This window comes from Acomys minous, assembly GCF_964271855.1.
Source record: "Acomys minous genome assembly, chromosome: 3".
In the NCBI taxonomy this organism is placed as follows: Eukaryota; Metazoa; Chordata; class Mammalia; order Rodentia; family Muridae; genus Acomys; species Acomys minous.
The window spans coordinates 75,358,453-75,376,920 of record NC_140485.1 but is presented as its reverse complement, the minus strand read 5'-3'; positions in this window follow the sequence as shown (position 1 = coordinate 75,376,920).

Sequence of the window (18,468 nt, the reverse complement as noted above, 5' to 3'; positions counted from 1 at the left end):
AGGAGAAGTTTCATCTATTAAAAAAAAGCCTATTATCAACTTTGCTAACCTAATCCAATTGATTTAGGTACACAATATGTCCTTTTCTGTTTGTGTTATTAGAAAAGTGTTTACCACATTTTCTACCTTGCTTTACGTTTCTCATAAATGTGTATCAACTATAGACTTGTGAGTGATGGAATTGTGTTCTGTTCTGTTTCTCTGTCATTTATTTATTCATTCAACAAAGATTGCTCTGAGATTATATTGTGTACCTCTTGCTGTTCCACATGTTGGAATATTGAAGTGAAACCAAACTAAAAGAAATGCGACCTTGAGGCATCTGTGCTAGGAAGACAACAGGGAAGGAAGGGAGCACTGGGGTGTGCCCTGGGGAGGAAGTAGGCTTAGAGATGTAAAATTCTGATTTAGAAAGGATGCTCTGCACCCTGAAAAAAATGATGTAGGAGAAGCCAGGTGAAGGACAACTGCTTTTATTTGGAAATTTCAAATTGTGAAATATCAGAGTTCGTTTTTTCAATTCTGGTCTCACTGGCTAATTCTCATTTAGAATTTTAAGAATGCTAGAGCAGGGGGCTGGAGAGATGGCTCAGAGGCTAAGGGCACTGTCTGCTTTTCCAGAGGTCCTGAGTTCAATTCCCAGCAACTACATGGTGGCTCACAACCATCTATAATGAGTTCTGGTGCCCTCTTCTGGCCTGCAGGTTTACAAAATAATAAGTACATAATAATAAGTACATAAATCTTTAAAAAAAAAAAGAATGCTAGAGCAAGTTTGCTTATCAGTATTTATGTTTTGATTATTCATTTTGGTAAAAATAAACTGCTTCATACTGAGTTCATAACTTTTTAATATATAAAGTTGTAAGATAATATTGAATATGAGACAGCTAATGTATATATCAATTCTTCAAAGTCAAACACACCAGTCAGGAGAACATGCTGGTTGTTTCTCATTAGTATGTTCCATGGAGTGTCTGAAGTATAGTTATGCAGTGTTGAATCCCTGTGTCTACCGCTTGCAAAAGCCACTTTCACTATTTTGAGCTTCGGTTTCCTAACATTAGGGGAAATCAGGCACATTCAGGCTCGTGTGGCTGGACTCAACTTCCTAATATTAGGATAGCGTTAGGACAATCACCTCAGAGTTTTGTGGTGAACGTCAAATGAGAGAATATACCATCAGCTTCATAAAGCTCTTGGTGGTATATATGATTGACTAGCTCTCTACAATTAAAAAATGATCCCAGATAGATAGACTTTGCCAACAGTCCATGGTATAAATTGTTCTTCCCTGGTCCGCTCACCAAGGGTGCAGTTTCGGTGTGATATGCAGTCGGCGCCAGTGAGTAGGTCCAATAATCTATAGCATGCCACACAATAATTTTAATGTCATGCTGTTGATGGTACTTGTTTTAAGAAACAGTAACTTCTAGGGGAAAGGATTTTAGACCTTTCTCTATTTTTGGCATATCTGATTCTCTAAGTACTACGTTTTTTTGTTATGACGAGGAGTCTCATACATTGCAGAGTAGCTACCATAACCCTTGACCTCTGTCATCTCAGGACCATGAAACTTCTCTCATGCCCCACCCAGTGCTGGGACAACCAAGCCTGCCACAGGTGTACAACATGTCCCAAGTCAAGAAACATCATTTTAGAGGTATAGGTTCATAAGTTTCCGCAGTGGACTTCTAGAGAAAGATATCTAGAATAGCTTTGGGTTTTTTTTTAAAGAAAAGAAAAAGAAACAGATTGCCTGTATTGGGAATACTATCCATTGGCAACTAATGGATAGACAGGTTGATTGCTAGATTCACACAAGAACACTTCAACCTTACGGGATGTCTCAGGTGAGACCAGCAATGAGGAATGCCTGGAAGACGTGGGATGGACACTCGTGTGTTGCACAAGCTTCAACAACCTGTTGATGGCAGACCAGCCTGAGCTTCTACTTAGAATCGGCTCCTTATTTGCCATGCAATTCTCGACACACGCTTTAAGCACCTCAAGCCTCCAAGTCCAGACATTAGTAAAACTGTGAAAATGAAGACTGACATATATTTTGTGAAAATAATAGTCAGCTCTTATAAATATTCATTAAAGACAAAGCATGCTTGTTGGGGTCTGGGTTTGGAGGGATTGGTTGGCCTTGGGCAGGGACTGTGGAAGCTGAAAGGGTGCGCTTGGCTGGGGAAAGCAAAATGATAAAGTGCCTGCCTGGTCACACGTGGCTGTCGGTCACTGCTTGGAAATGTGAGAACAAAATGGGACCCCACGCTAATGACTTTCAGGTGTGCTGGCCCAGCTGTCAGGCCTCTGGGGAGTGGTGCTGAGTGCAAGGCCATTGCTCCAGGGTTGCCAAGGCAAACATCCAAGCCCACTGTAAACCACACCGGGGCCAGGGACCCAGGCCTCCCACCAGCCTGCAGAGCACCCTGTGGCTGTGTGTGCCTGCACCTGCCCACTGCTTCCCCTGCGCCTCTCACTACTGCACAGAATCCCCTTGACCCAGAAGTAGCTGCCCCATTCCCTCACTCCTTACTTGGGACCTACTGCAAACGCTGTTGATGGGAACTCTGGCTAAGCCTGACCTTTGGGTTACTGGCAGAGAATCCCTTTATTTGTATTCTCCTTCCTATGGCCATGTTGCCTGGCTCTGTTCTTTGTATGGTGTATGCCTCTCTCTGGTTGTTTCACCAGTTTTCTTTTGTATCCCTCAACTTTTTCATCACCCATTTGTTGTAGAGAGGCTGGCCAAGACATATTCCAACTGAACTCTGCTCACACACCCTTTCCTGGACTGTGGGACATTCGAACATCACAGACACAATGTTTGACTCCCCAAGGTATGATAGAATGCTGTGTGCAGGTGAGCCTAGTCAACAGGGCATGATTGTTGACAACCACACAAACTACCCTCTCAAGAGGCTTTACTCCAAGCTTCCAGATGTATCTCTTGTTACTCTGTAGTCAAGCCTGTGATGGTGGTATCCTTGTCCATGGCCTTACAATCATAAGTCAGAATCTAGGTAGCCTTCCTTTATTAGATGCCCAAACTTTGTTTATGCTCTCTTTATGGCCCAGTTTATTCATTTATCAAACTGCAATGCTATTCTGTTTCATTTGGTTGCTGGTGGATTTTCAGAGGTGACTAGAAAGTGTTCACAAAGTATCTGTTAAGCATCAGTTACACCCCAGGAACAGTAGAAGGTCCTGGGGATGTTGCTATGGATACAGCATGGTCCCTCATCTTCGGAGACTGATAGTCTGTGGGGAAGAGCAGATGAAAAGCTACAGAAAGATGGTCCATTATGGCAAGTATAGGAATGAGTGATAAGAGCAGTATCTTGCTGGAACCTTCCATCTACTCATAATTCAGGCCCTTTATGATTGTTGTTTTATTCTCTTGAACCCATCCCACCAGCCTTAGAAAACTTCCTTCTTTAACTTTAACTAACTCCATGTTCAATATCATTTTATTACTGGGGCCTCTATGACCAATATTATAAAACAACACTGCAACTCCCCGTGTCCTTCGTTCTCTTATAGACATACTGCCACTCGATATATATTTTTCCTTTCCTCTCCAAAAATATGAGCTCCATGGAGACGTCTAGGCTGTACACCACCATCCAAGATTATATCTGAAATGGAGATAAATGCTTCAGCAAACATTTGCTGATTAAGAGGGCAAACCAATATAAAAGAAAGAAAACTAGAGTGAGCACGTTGGCAGTCAGCTGTCCTGCAAGCCTGTGGTTGTCTGCAGATAGGAATTGTGGGTAGATGAAGACAAGCTCTTACAGTGTTGGCAGCTCCTCACTCAGGCATCTCCAGCACACCTAAGAGCCAAGAGACCTAACGTCTCAGGCTTTAGAGGCCAGAGGCTTATGGAGGATTATTGGTCTGGATTGTAATCACCATTGACACTGGTGCTTGGCAGCTCCTGTACTTCTCAGTTTCCAGCAGTAATGGGCTGTGGCAGCAGAGAGCAGAGAGCAGCAAGAAACAGTAGGTAGGGGTTGCCCGTGTCCCAACTGTCATCATAGAGCCAGGCTACTGAGGTGCCCAGCTTCCAACAGCAGCCGGTGTCACTTCTCTCAGGGCCCTTAACTCTTAACAGCTCTCGTCGCCATGTCCCTGGGTTTCTTATGCCCAGCCCTTTGGTGATGTCTTTGTCTCTGTCACCTCTGCCCCCCCCCCACACTCTGTTCTGTTAACTCCCCAGTTTCGTTTTCTTTGCAGCTACAGCTTACACCATCAGTACCAGAGCTCCTGCCCCATCTCTAACACTCCTTGGACACTTCCACCTCCCTCCAAGGTTCCAGGTCCTATCAGAAGGCCCCTGGAAGAAAGCCTTTAAGCAGGCAGACTATTGTGACGCCATGGGACACCATAGGAAGTGTCTCTATTTGGTCCTGAAAAGTGAGCTGACTGGCCTGCTCATGTAGCCAGGAAGGGGTGTGGGGTGGGGGTGTGGGTGGAGTGGTCTTTATTCTAGGAGTTCTACATGCAAATGAATGTGTTTGCACCAATCACAGGCTTTCTCTAATCTGCCTCAGAAATAGTTGGTGTTTCTGACTAGCTAGGGAGTGAAAGATAGATGTAGATGCCCTGGCAAAAAGTATGCAGACAGTGGGGCTGGCAACAAAATTCATTTAATCCTTTTTAAGAAGACTGGACTTGGCACGTAGCCTAGACTATTTTGTTTTTAGATGAATATCATAGCTTTAGTCCTATACAAGATGCAGCAGTGGCTGCCCCGTATTTGTCTATGCATTATACATGGACACCTCAGAAGAAGAGACGGAGGGGTTTACTAACTCCACCTGAGGACACAGGCATGAATATAGTGACTTCTCTCCCCTGTCCTGTCCCACAGACTAGGGACAAGGACAGATGAGAAGCAACAGCAAGATGATACACGATGTAGGAGATGACAGCTGACTCTCCTGGGTCGTTGTGCCAAGGGAGAAGTGAGGCGATTGGCACCTGGATTGAGTCCCTCCACTGGCTGTGGTGCAGGCCTGCTGTAGTTTGTTTGTTTGTTTTTGTTAATATTCACACATTCTGAGAGTTCAGCTACAGCCTACCGGGCCCAGTCAGGTCTTCTTATTTAAACTCCCCACCTCCACTGTGCTGTTCCCTAAGGTGTTGATAAATTAGGGCTCAATTAGTTCAGCTCCAGTTCTGCCCCGCTCTTGTTCCAGGACATAAAGCAGAGGCTGTTTAAGGGGCCTTTGTACCAGGTGAGCTCTTGCAAAGCACGGCACTGCATTGAAGACGTGGCTCGTAGACCAGGTGGGCAGCGTCTCCTGCGTGCCTCGCAATGTACCTGGAGACAGGAGGCACCTGGGGGGGCGGGCATCAGGGTGAACTTGTGTAGGACCCGATCAAAATACCTGTGCAGTCAGAAGACCCAGATCTTAGTCCAGTGCCTCGTGTGTGTCTAGGCCTATGAAAAGTTGTATTGTAAAGGAAATTGAAGAACTGTATTGTTCTGAAATGCTGTTTTGTGTTTTTTTTACATTGATGGTAGGTCAGAAATAAATAAATATAATTGCTATAGTCCAGCAAGGCTTATGTGCACCTACATGTGGGTATGTGCATGTGTGAGTGCATGCATGTGTGCCTGTGTGTGTGTGTGTGTGTGTGTGTGTGTGTGTGTGTGTGTGTGTGAAGAGAGTTTAATCATAAACTTTTAGGTGTGGCATAATGAGTCATACCACTCTAAAATGTCACTGAGATTTGCTATCGTTTTCTTATCCTGTCACCTCTTATATCCAGTGAGTGTCCCTCAGTTCATGGCTACGACTTCAAGCTCACATAGATGCAATCTACTCTTTATATTAATATAAGCCTTCGATTATCATCTGGGCTCTGTTTCTCTTGCCAGTCAGTCATGGCTGCCTGCAGGCTAGTGGATGCTGAAGAGAAGGAGGAAGCAGATGGCCTAGAGTGAGAAGCCCTCACAGGGCGATGAGCACAGGAGAAACAGACTTCCTGAGAGGCAGGCTTCAGTGAGACCGCCCATTTAATTGGAGGGCAGGTGACAAAGGCTATTTAAACCTTTGGGGAGTGGGTAGAGGCTTTTGAGGTGAGTGTACATCATTGGCTGGGCAGTCAAGGTGCTGGGAAGGCCTTATTTGCATGAAGAGGAATTCCAGGTGCTTGCTGGGCATGACCTTATAGGGAGAGAGGAAGTCTAACCTCTAACTACCACCTCAGGAATGGCAGAGGTGAAAGGTGTAAAGGCTTTGTGTGCCAGGACATGCTGGCCCAGACCTGGGATGGAGCTGGCCCAGACCTGGGAGAGGGTAGTCCTTACTCTGCCAGTCTCAAAAGGAGATTTTCAGAGTTTCAACATGCCTAGAACTCATTCTTGCTTCAGGCTCGCTCTCCAAGTCACATGGCTTTCCAGCTCTACACGCTGTTTAATATATATCAAATGACAGTATTTTTAGAAACCTTCTTTTGTACACAGCACTATCATACAGAACAATATCCAAACTTTTAAATTTCATATTATAAGCCACCTTCAAATAATACCTGCCAATATCACCTCTAGCACGGAACATTTCTGCTTGAAAGGTATCAATATGGACCATGATAGTTTATCTTCCTTTAAGGAACAGCTTCTCCTCCAAACACCAGCTTTTTGAGAGAATGTTCAGTAAATAAATAGTTTTCCCTTGAAAAAAATACAGGAATATAAAAGAGGCACACAGATAGAAACATCTGTTTATGTTCTTTTCTTTCGTTTCTTCTTTTCCCATAGCCGTAACATATTCAGGGACAGCAACTTCTCTGATGGGATCCATGTGTTCTAAAGTCAAGGTCAGAGGAAGGGCAAGCCAAGCATTGAGATTCAGAGGTAGCCCTAATGGAGATGCTGCCTCATGCCTTGTGAAGAAGGGGCTGCGTCCTTTCTGGGGGCGGGGATTCTGAAATGAGTACTCATAGGATCCAGACTGTGCGTGGCTGAGGACACAGGGAGGAGGGCTAATTTCTACATATCACAGAGCTATATCTGGAGCCCTGGTGAGTCTAGCCTCTGTGCATGACAGCCTCTTTCAGAGAAAGCTCTAATTGGCATCCTGTTCTGGACAATGATGATGATGATGTTCCACGTTGGTGGGGGGGGAAGCCACCACAGTAACCAGCAGTACTGTATGTAATCTTAGAACTTTCCCAAATCTACTTTATTTGGCATTCTGTACTGCTTACACCTCCCTTCTAACCCACATACCCCAGGTAGGAAAGAATAGAGGTTAACAATGGAAACAGGAGAAGTAGACTTTTTTTTTAAAGACTCATTTCCTTGGAGCAATTCCACTGGCATGGTGGAACATGCCAGAACGGCATGGTGACCCGTTAAACAGCAAAGCAGCAATTCAGCAAAGGTGCCTGCAACTGCAGCCACTGGAGCCTGGAGCAGCAGCCAGGACCTCGAAGTGTTCTCTCCTAGAGCAGTTCTCTCTAGGAGGGACAAAAAGCAGAGCAATGAACAGCTAAGACCAAATAGCCAAAAAAGCCAAGTCTCTTATTTTGAGGATATATGTCCTCTTAGATATATCTATATCTGTATCTGTATCTGTATCTGTATCTGTATCTGTGTCTGTGTCTGTGTCTGTGTCTGTGTCTGTGTCTGTGTCTGTATCTATATCTATATCTATATCATCTATATCTGTATCTGTATCTGTATCTGTATCTGTATCTATACCTATACCTATATCTATATCATCTATATCATCTATATCTGTATCTGTATCTATACCTATACCTATATCTATATCTATATCATCTATATCATCTATAACTATATCTGTATCTGTATCTGTATCTATACCTATACCTATATCTATATCATCTATATCGTCTATATTTATATCATCTATATCTATATCTGTATCTGTATCTGTATCTGTATCTATACCTATATCTATATCTATATCTATATCATCTATATCATCTATATCTATATCATCTATATCTATATCTGTATCTGTATCTGTATCTATACCTATACCTATATCTATATCATCTATATCATCTATATCTATATCTATATCTGTATCTGTATCTGTATCTGTATCTATACCTATACCTATATCTATATCATCTATATCATCTATATCTGTATCTGTATCTGTATCTGTATCTGTATCTATACCTATACCTATATCTATATCATCTATATCATCTATATCTGTATCTGTATCTATACCTATACCTATATCTATATCTATATCATCTATATCATCTATAACTATATCTGTATCTGTATCTGTATCTATACCTATACCTATATCTATATCATCTATATCGTCTATATTTATATCATCTATATCTATATCTGTATCTGTATCTGTATCTGTATCTATACCTATATCTATATCTATATCTATATCATCTATATCATCTATATCTATATCATCTATATCTATATCTGTATCTGTATCTGTATCTATACCTATACCTATATCTATATCATCTATATCATCTATATCTATATCTATATCTGTATCTGTATCTGTATCTGTATCTATACCTATACCTATATCTATATCTATATCATCTATATCATCTATATCTACATCTATATCTATAATCTCCCATACTAGGATGTTTATCAGTTGGCAAAGACCATGGCCCCCACAAGACATGGCTCCTCTTCTAGTGGACAAACATCACCTGTTCTCTCACAAGTCTGTTTCCAGAAGAAAAACACCGCACACCCTCGCACAAGCCAGCTTCACATCCCACACTTGGGATCAAAGCAAAAACATGATTACATCCACTACAACCGTACCAACTGCAGAGGAATCAGGCATCATTTCAGAGGATCTCCAGGTCAGAAGTGGTTGTGAGTTGTCTGCTGATTTCAGAAGTAGCCTTTCCTACTGGGGAGGCACAGCGGATTTCAGTATGGAGCCGGTTGCGCAGAATATGTTCTAACTAACTTGCATTCTGGTAGCCTGAGGGTCACTGAGAGAGACCATGGATTCACTGGAATATACACATAATGGGTGTTGATTCTGCGTGATCAACAAAGCAAGAGATAGCTTCAAATCTCAACCCTGGATGAGAGCTCCCTAACCCAAGGATTGGACCTGTCTCAAAATGCAACTGAATGTGGAAAGGCTGACTAAAATGGGGTGAGAGTGGGGGAAAAAAAGACAAATAAAACCAAACCTAGAATGTTATCTGATCGCTGGCCAGAGCGATTTGTTTGGATATCAGGAACAAGAAGACCCAGCTAGATTAAGTCAAGCCAGGATGTGAAATCATGTCTTCTTAACTTCAAATCAGCATGTATGAATCCTGAGTCCCAGCTCTTCTCTTAATCACACATGACAACTTTTACCACCTGAGGCCATGTTAAAGAGAATCCTTCATTGCCCTAAGCCTAGTTCTCTGAACCCAATCCTGACTCTGGAGGTTGTGTCTGTATCTTTGGTTGATTTTAATATGACATGAGGGCCTGGAAGTCTCTTTTATTCATTTTATTTATTTATTTTAATGGCCCAAATTCAACGCCACTAAGCAAATCAATTCAGCACCGAGGCTGAAATTTACAATACGCTCACCAATACTATGGCTCAACAGGGTGCATTAAGAGGCTAGTTAAACACCAAATGCAGTATAAATCTCAGCCTTATAGGTGTGCTGAAAACATAAATAGCTTCCAAAGAGCTGCGATCAATACCAAGATATATGTGAAGGCCCAGAGTGTGCAAATAATTTAAATTTTAAATTAGCTCCTGCTTAGTGGTCCCCCCCCACCCTTTTAGCATCCTGGGCTCTGCGGTTCCTGTTAATGGCGCTAAGTTTCCAGTATCAATGTTTGAATTTCTGTTCAAACGTCAAAGCTAGAGCTGAGGTAGCATCAAGGCCCATGTGTTTGTTGATTGAGATTGAGAGACAGAACTGAGAATGAAAAATGTGAAGAAAAGATGGCAGGAAAAGTGATATGGGGGGGTGGGGATGTGGGGTGTTGAGGAATAGATGAGGTGGGAGAAAGGGTGGGGAGTGAGCCGACATTGGGGAAACACGGGAGGATGTAAAAGGTGACAGGTCATTGGGAGAATGTGGCATCATGACCAGTGCTATTCCTGTTCACTCTTGGATGCACTATGGATCTTTGGAAAGCTAGTCCATGGATCCCATCTGGTGGTGCTTATACCTAGAGGTGTGTATCCCACAAAGCAGACTCCCTGGAGGCCGTGAACCCAAATGCAAAGCCATCTAATCTGTGGCCCAGCTCACGGTCATGCTTCTTGTTCTCAGATCTACTCATGGCTACGGAGACCTATGACAGCCAGGAATTCCAGGAAGAGTTCAATGGAGAGAAATGGTAACTTCTTTCTTTCTTTCTTTCTTTCTTTCTTTCTTTCTTCTTGTTGTTTTTTTTTTTTCAAGATAGGATTGCTCTGTGTATCTTTGGTTGTCCTGGAGTCACTTTGTAGACTAGGCTGGCTTTGAACTCATAGGAATCTGCCTGCTTCTGCCTCCCCAGATGCTGGGATTACAGGCGTGTGGCACCATGTCCGGCATGAAATGGTAATTTTGAATGGGCAACATTTCTTGTAACTATTGGCTCCTGAGGTGTCATCGATGATGGTACAGACAAATCAGATTAACAGCCACAGGGTGAGTCAGAAAGCCGTGTACAGTATCCTCTGAGAGGATGCCTCAGCACACCCTGGAGTACACACTCCTTTTGGCACACTTCAGCTCAAGCCTGTGGCAGTCGAGGCTTGCTGCAACAGGAAAGAGATTACCAGCATCTCTATGTCCTCCCCCAGATGGGTGACTGTTCACCAGGATAATGACAAGTCCCACTGAGTTTGCTTGTTTTTCCAGGAAGCTCCCACAGGAGTTAATTATTAAGTCCTTCTGTCCATATTATTGTCAGCATCTCCCTCCAGCCTCTCTCCCTCTTCCTTAAGTACTCGGATGGAGAAAAGGCCTAAACTGCTGCAGAACTGGTTAATAATTCACCAGCCCCAAAATACCCCTCCTGCCAACATTTAATCCCATCCCAATCCGAGGCTGAGAAAGTGTCCTCCACTTTCTCTGCTCTGACTTCTTAGATGCTCAAAGGATATCAGAAGAAAGTACCACCAAGCTCATATGACTTGTCTTCAATGTCACCATTCCATCCCTTGTTCAAATGAATCATCTGTAGCATGGAGTGACATTGTCCCAAGCACATACCTACACCTTTGAATATGTCCATTCTCTGTCATGTCTGGAACCAGCCTTCAGGTCAAAGGTCACCATTGCTCTAAAGCTTTGTGTGTGATTAGGCAGAAAGGAAGAGCATCTGCCCTCCAGAGTACCTCAGATATTTCCTTGGTTCTCCCTGAGCTTTTCCCATCAATGATCTGTGTACATAGCACTTCTCATGTGACTGTATCTAGTTTCAGGACCTGGCTATATTACGCCATGCACTGGATGCTTGATGCTCATCATGGCAGTGTGTTCTGAATAGATTCAGGCAAATGAGCAGAAGGTATCACACAGGACAACAAGTTATCACTGCAGCCCCAGATGCTCAGACACATAAACAAGTTTGTTCATAATCTTTCCTATGAACAAAGTGTAACTGGTATTAATTTGCTTACACAAACCCCACAATGGAAGGATTGTATTCCTGTTTTATGGGTGCCAAAATGAGACTTTTATAAAAATGGCTAAGCAAATTGCTGAAGGTCTTGAAAATTATTTATGAGCCGTGGGCAGGAATGAAACGCTTACTCCATCCAGCTTCCGCAGATACACTGATAGCCACCGCAGAAAGGCACTGTGCATGTCAAAGTGTGAGCAGTCACCCTGCTCACCTTATAAACGATCGGGCCTGAGGCGAGGCTTGCAATGAGCTGAGGACTTATGAAGAAGTGATCACAACATAGCCTGCTACAGATAAGGAGTGAGGAGGGCTTTGATTCCAATTCTCAATCATTCTTTTTTTTTTTTTTTTGAATCCTCAACCTCACTATCTAAGCCAGTTTTGTCCCTCACCCATATGCTAGGCAGCTTTCTACCACTGTGACAAAACACGTGAGGACATAACTGAAAGGGGCAAGAGTTTATTTTGGGTCACAGCTTCAGGGGTTTCAGCTTATGGCTTATTACCTCCAGTGCTCTGGGCCTGGGAGGAGGGTAAACATCACGGTGGTGAGCATGCTCAGTGAGCCTGTCCACCTCATGATGGCTGAGAACCAGCCTGGGAGAAAGGCCTGGTAATAAAATTGTATCATTTAAAGTCAGATACTTAGCGATATTCTTCCTCTAGTTAGACCCGCCTCCCAACAGCCTATCCAGCTAGGAACTAATGAATGGTTTAATTAGCTCCTGACATGACCTGGAGCAGCTCTCAATGACATCTTCTTCTCAGGACCAAGCCTTCAATGTATGAGTCTTTGGGGGACATTCTTCTGATCTGAACTGTAAGAAACCATACTGAATCAAGGCTGCTTTCCTGGCTTTGTTTAGGGACAGTTATTTAGGGTTGAAAGCAGTGAATGGTGACAAAAGAACACAGAAGACATTGGCAAAAATCTAAGGGTAGTTCACTTATTCCTGGGAAATAGTCAAACAAAAGGTCTTGTTATTTCCAACAATATGTCTTTGGTCCTTAGGCATTCATTCAACAAGCAAATTAATAGCTATACCTCAGGCCTTGTTCTAGGTCCTGGTTCTTAGTGACAAAGAGAAAACCTTTAAAAGTTATGAAACTCATAGAGAAGAGATGAAAACATAACCAAGACATACCTATAAGGTTAAAATAGATCTTTAAAATAACTCAGCATTCCAAGAATATTTACCAGGAGCGAGGGAGAAAGCACAAGACTTTCCTGACGTTGGACCGTGACCTTGAGCAACTTTTTGGAAGAGACTCCATTGAATTGGAAACCTAAAGAAAGAGAGACAAGCCAGGGAGGGTGATGGTGGTAGAAAAGAGTGCGCCTGACACAGGAGTCTGGGGACGCAGCTGGCAGCTTCAGGACCGAGAAGCAGTGTGCATCTGGAGGTGCAAAGAAGACCAAAGTACCAGCAATGCTGTTATGAACTCTTTTGATGTTCACAGATAGACACACCAAGTGAATACAACAGCTTCCGTCTACCTCTCCTCAGTGTTTACTGACATGACCTGAGCCTCCTCCTGTAGCAACTTCCATTTTATTTTCGATGTTCTTGAGAGTCGAAGGCGGTAGCATCAAACAACTGAGAGAAGGGAAGGTTTTGGCTCACGGCTTTTGGTGTATCATGGACAGCCAGCTCAGCTTCTTGTGACAGACATATGCAATGGGGGCTTTTCACATCCCAGTGGCCTGGGAGATAGCGTATGATAAGAAACAGTAGTTGTGTATAGCCTTCAAGGTCTCCTCCCTTGGCGCTAAATTGTGCAATCCTGGCCCTTAGTCCCAGGCTTCCCACAGCCTCTGGAAAATCACCACCAGTGAGAGAACAATTGCTCAAAATATGAAGCAGACTACCAAGAAGCTTCCAGATCCTCCAGGCTGAGGGCTTTCTGTTCTTTATGCCTCAAAGTGTAGCTCCAAGTCTCTTTGGAGGAGATGACTTCAAGAGCTACATGGTGACAAATGAGGCAGGATGAACAGGGAAGCCCACAGGTGGGTTTGTGGTTGCATTTGAGCTGGTTTCTGCACATGTGGAGATTTGCTAGACTAGTGGCAGACCTGCAGTAGAGGGAAGCCGTGTTTAAGGGGTAGCCAGAAGTCAGTAAAATGGGTCTTTGAGCTCTTCCCTTAGTTACTTTTATTCTGCCCCCTCTCCTCTTTGTTGGGACCCTCTCTGTGCCTTTTCTCTCTCAGCATCTTAGGGAGATAGATATAATTATTCGTGTTTACTACCTAAGGAGGTGACTGAGACCCAGAGGTGCAGACTCAGAAGCAATGGGAGCAGAATCTGCCCTACTGTAATGTGTCTCCACTGTCCTAACTCAACTCCATTCTTCCCACACTCACCTCCCTGGATACATGTCTAGGTCCACAATCATCTTTGCTTCTGTCTCTCAGCCTCCAAACACAGGAGAGTACCATGGTTATCCAGTGTTACAGATGAGCAACCGGAGGCTCTTCCATCCTTACTAGGCTACAGTAGCCAGTGCGTTACTCAAACCCAGGGTACCACAGCAACAATATCATGCTGTCTCCAACAGCTAGTATCCCTGTTTGTTAGGTGATAATGAAGATGAAGATGATTAACTAAATGGTTGCTTTGGGTGAGCACAAAAGTACAAGAGTAAACAGTAAAGCCAAGTCCCTGGACAGCACACCCAGTCATGGCTGCCTTGAGCTTCTCTGAGCTGTGCACCAGAACCCCGCTGAAGCTCTCGAGCTGTCAGCACAGATTGCACAAGGGAATGAGCAACACCCCGAGTTTCCTCAGGCCCCTCTGAAACCCAGCCAAGGAGAGGGCATGGAGCAATTCTCAGACGGCTCCTGGAGCCTCTGGCCCCGGGCATAGTGCCCTCACTTGTAAGACTGTCTAACTGGAAGCTGCCTCATTGTTCCTGACACCTCGGACTTAAAACCCACCATCACTGTCACTTCACATCTCCCTATTAGGTGGAATGCTGCAGATACAGATGAGGAGAGAAAAGGGAGGAGGCCTCAGAGTCAGGGAGGGAGGCTGGGAAAGAGGCTGCTGAAAAAGCTACCTTGTGATATAGGAGTCCGGTAAGGGGACCCATGCACGTTTCCTATAAGAGAACCCTGGTCAAGTCATGAGATTCTCTCACGTCAACAATTTTTCCTATTTTTAATTCTTTCAGCCTTTCAGATTACATCAAGTGAAACAGTTCCAATTAGTTCAGTGTTCTGGCACCTTCTAACTGCTGCTACCTTTCCAGCTAAGCCCTAAGGCTGACCAGCCAGAGTGCCCAGGTCAAGCCCAGGACATCTGTCCAGTTCTGTCCTGCTTCTTCTTTTTAGTTATCTGTTTCCTGTGGGAAGTGTCTTTGTATCTTTCAAGGAATGGTGAAAGATTTTTTTTTATTTAAACCCGATTCGGAAAGTTTCTATAAACATTGAAGAAACCATCCCGACCTCTTGCAGACACTCCAAAAACCTGGAGGAGACAGGTCTGCTAGCAGGGAACAAGAGCCTTGGAAAATTACCCTTGGAAGCCCTGCCCTGAGGACCTCAGGGAAATTCTGGAAGGTTCTAGAGGCCAGTCCTGAGGCTGCTGTGCAGAGAGAGACTTGGCTCCTGCAGCCAGCAGGGGCCCCCCTGAGGCCCTGCATTCTCAGAGCAAACATCAGTCTCTCTGCTCTTTGTCCTTAATGACCACAGCCATGGGGGAGCAGCTTTTACTCCCAAGGAGGCTGTTTGTATCCAGTCCATGAGGAGAGACCTAAATTGGCATTCCACATAGTAATAAAAAAATTCCCAGCAATTATTAAAAGATTCTTATCTCTTGCTCCCTACGTGGATAATGAGTTCCTTCTCTGCTGGACTGAGACAGGCTGTCTCTGCTCACACTTAATGAAACCGGACCAAGTTTGCAAATGAGCCTGCCCTGCCTCTCCCCTTAACCTCTGCTTGTCGAGCTGTACATCAAAACTCTGGCTTCTGTCTTTTCTTATTAACAGCCCGTAATCTTACCAGGGACCTTGCTTGCCTTGGCACTTCCTCTTCACATGTGCAGATCTGGCTTTGGCTGGACATAACAACTGGACATTTTAGCTTCTGCATCTATACTTAGGACATCTGGTTGGCCCTGATTGGGGGACAGTATAGGAGCAAAGGCACATTTCATCATGTGTTTTCTGATCAGCCACCAGTTCACTATCACTTTTTTTTTCATAGGAGCCAGTGGTTCCGGAAGCCTCTTAGCAATGGTTTCAATGGATGTCCTCTACCAAGGCTGAGTCATTGTGAATTTACTCTTTTTGGACTTGGGGAGACTTCCTCTTATTTTAATACCATTTCAATGAAAAACTTTTGAAATTAGGAATCGTTCTTTTTTAGGTAGGGCACTTGACAGCTTTCCCTGAAAGGCTCACCCATGCCCCTTGCCTTGGATGACAAAGAAAGAGTTTGAAGTGTGTGCCAAGGAGGGCAGTGTAGGGCAATAGGTTGGCATGCCTGATATCTTGAGTGTATAGCCTATGATTTTCACATCGAATGGGTACCGCTCTCAGAAAATTCTGCATCTGTGAAGTATGCCTTGGTTGATTCTACATTCAGACACTGGCAGCTATGTGTAGTAATGCTGTTTAGCGACGATCACCCAGAGCATATGTGTGTGTTATTATATATAAGTTAACACACACACACACACACACACACACACACACACACACACACACACACTATCTTTCTGGTTTTTAGGACTGGAAAATCCAGCAGGATTGCTTTGGCCCATTCTTTTGCCTCTATGACACAGCTGGCAAGTTGGCATCTCGCAGAAGGGTTATTACCTGGTTGACAAGCTTGATCTGCATGTCCTAAGTGTCTTTGGTCACATGCCTGACACTTTGCAGAGGGTGAGATCTCAGAGCACTCTCAAGGGCTCCCTGGGGTCTCCAGAAGGCCTGGACCTTTCACATGATTGTTAGGTTCCCAGGGATGCTTCTAGAAGCAGGAAGCAGAAGCTGCGGGCCTCTTGCAGAGTCTGTATCTGATGCACACTGTGTCTTCTTCAATGTTTTCCCCGCCTAGGGAATCTCCAGCCCCCCACCTGGCTGATACACAGAGGGAAGACTTCTTCAGCCATTCTTACACATCGCTCTGCAGAAAACTTAGGACCAAAGACAGAATCCTGCAGGCTCCTAAACCGGATCCTGATTTAAAAGCACAGGGTTGGGACACAGGACTCTGTGTGTCCTTGTTTGTTGTTCCTGCGGTTTTGATGAGAGCCAGGTCTGATAACCGCTGGCCCGCGTCCTCCTACAGTTATCTTATTAACTTCCTGAAGTGCTAGGTCCTCATTTCAAAAGGACTAGGCAATTAGCCCTCTCAGCTGGTAAAACCAGCTTGCTTATTGAAGAGGGAGAGCCTCGGGGTGTATTTTCTATACTTAGGGCCTGGCCGGTGACCTTACCTAGCTGCCCTATAGATGCCATTGGTCACCAGGGCAACCCAGCCAGGGAAGGTTGATGGCTGAGAGAAAACATGCCTTCACTGTTGGGAGTGGGTTTGAGACAACTCTAAGCAAGCAGGCCATACTAAATGTGTCACCACTGGCCGGTATCGTCGTTTTCTAGTTTTACAAATACATGGCTCTTGATATCTTCTTAGACCTTCAAACAAAATTTGAGATTATTTGCTATTCCCAAAGTGTACCCCATTCCCATCAACTAACCCCCCCCCTTTTTTTTTAATCCAAGGGCATCTATATTGAAATTAAAGCACGTATTCTTGCAGCATAGTGGTGAAGAGAGAGATGCTGGGCTTAAAGATATAAAATAGAATCTTAGCCCTAGTGTCTCCTCATGAGTATACAGTGCTTTAATGGCCCTCTCATCACTTCGATTTCTTCACTACGCAAAATGCTGGTACAGTCAGTGCATGTCTTATTTTCAGAATAAGATATAAGGGAGTACTTACAGAGTCACCGCAGACACTCAGCGTGGTGTCTGTAAAATGGAGAGTGCGAAGGAACTAGCTCTGACTGAGTGTTTAAGGTCAGAGCTCTTGAATTTTACTTCATAATCCATAAAAGACACAACCCTCAAAGATTAAAATTCCTCACCTAAAATTCTATAAAAATCACAATCCTAGTAGATTAAAATTCCAACTATTGAGATTTTTAAGAGCCCCCAAAGCACCCAAATGCTAGTCCTCACTTTACAAATGCTATATAGCAGAAGGGAAAAAGCTAAATTCTAGGGAGCAGATCAGCCATGTGATAGGAGAATAACAAAAAGTTCCACTAAAACCTTGCCATGTGACTGCATTGGCATTCTTTCCAGATGACGAAGTCCCCAGAACTATAAATGAAGTAAAGATGTATTTGCCAGAAGAAGCCACAGAAGATAACTAGTTTGAAAATATTTACGCCCAGGGCAGGGAGGGACGATCCCGCTGCAGCACTGTTGCTTTGGGATCACCAGCATGGTTTCTAAGAAATCTGTGATCTGCTCACGAGTGCATATGGAAGGCATCTCTGCACATCCAAAACAACACAGAAACATGACACATATGTTGGGAAAACTTAACAAGGAATGATCATTCCGTGTATATCGAATCATAGCCGAACTTCAAAGAGGACAGTGTCACATAGGAAATCAATATGAGTGGATTCTCCTAGGAGAGTCAATGCTCTGAAACACAGAAAAAAAAAACAAAAAACAAAAAAAAACAAAGTGAAAAAGCAACTCTCCATCAAAATAAAACCTTTAAATACAGCTGGTGCTTGAGTGAGAGTTCACCAGCTCCTCTGGACTGCTCTGCCTTTTCCCATCATCTCTTCCTGTAATGCACTTTT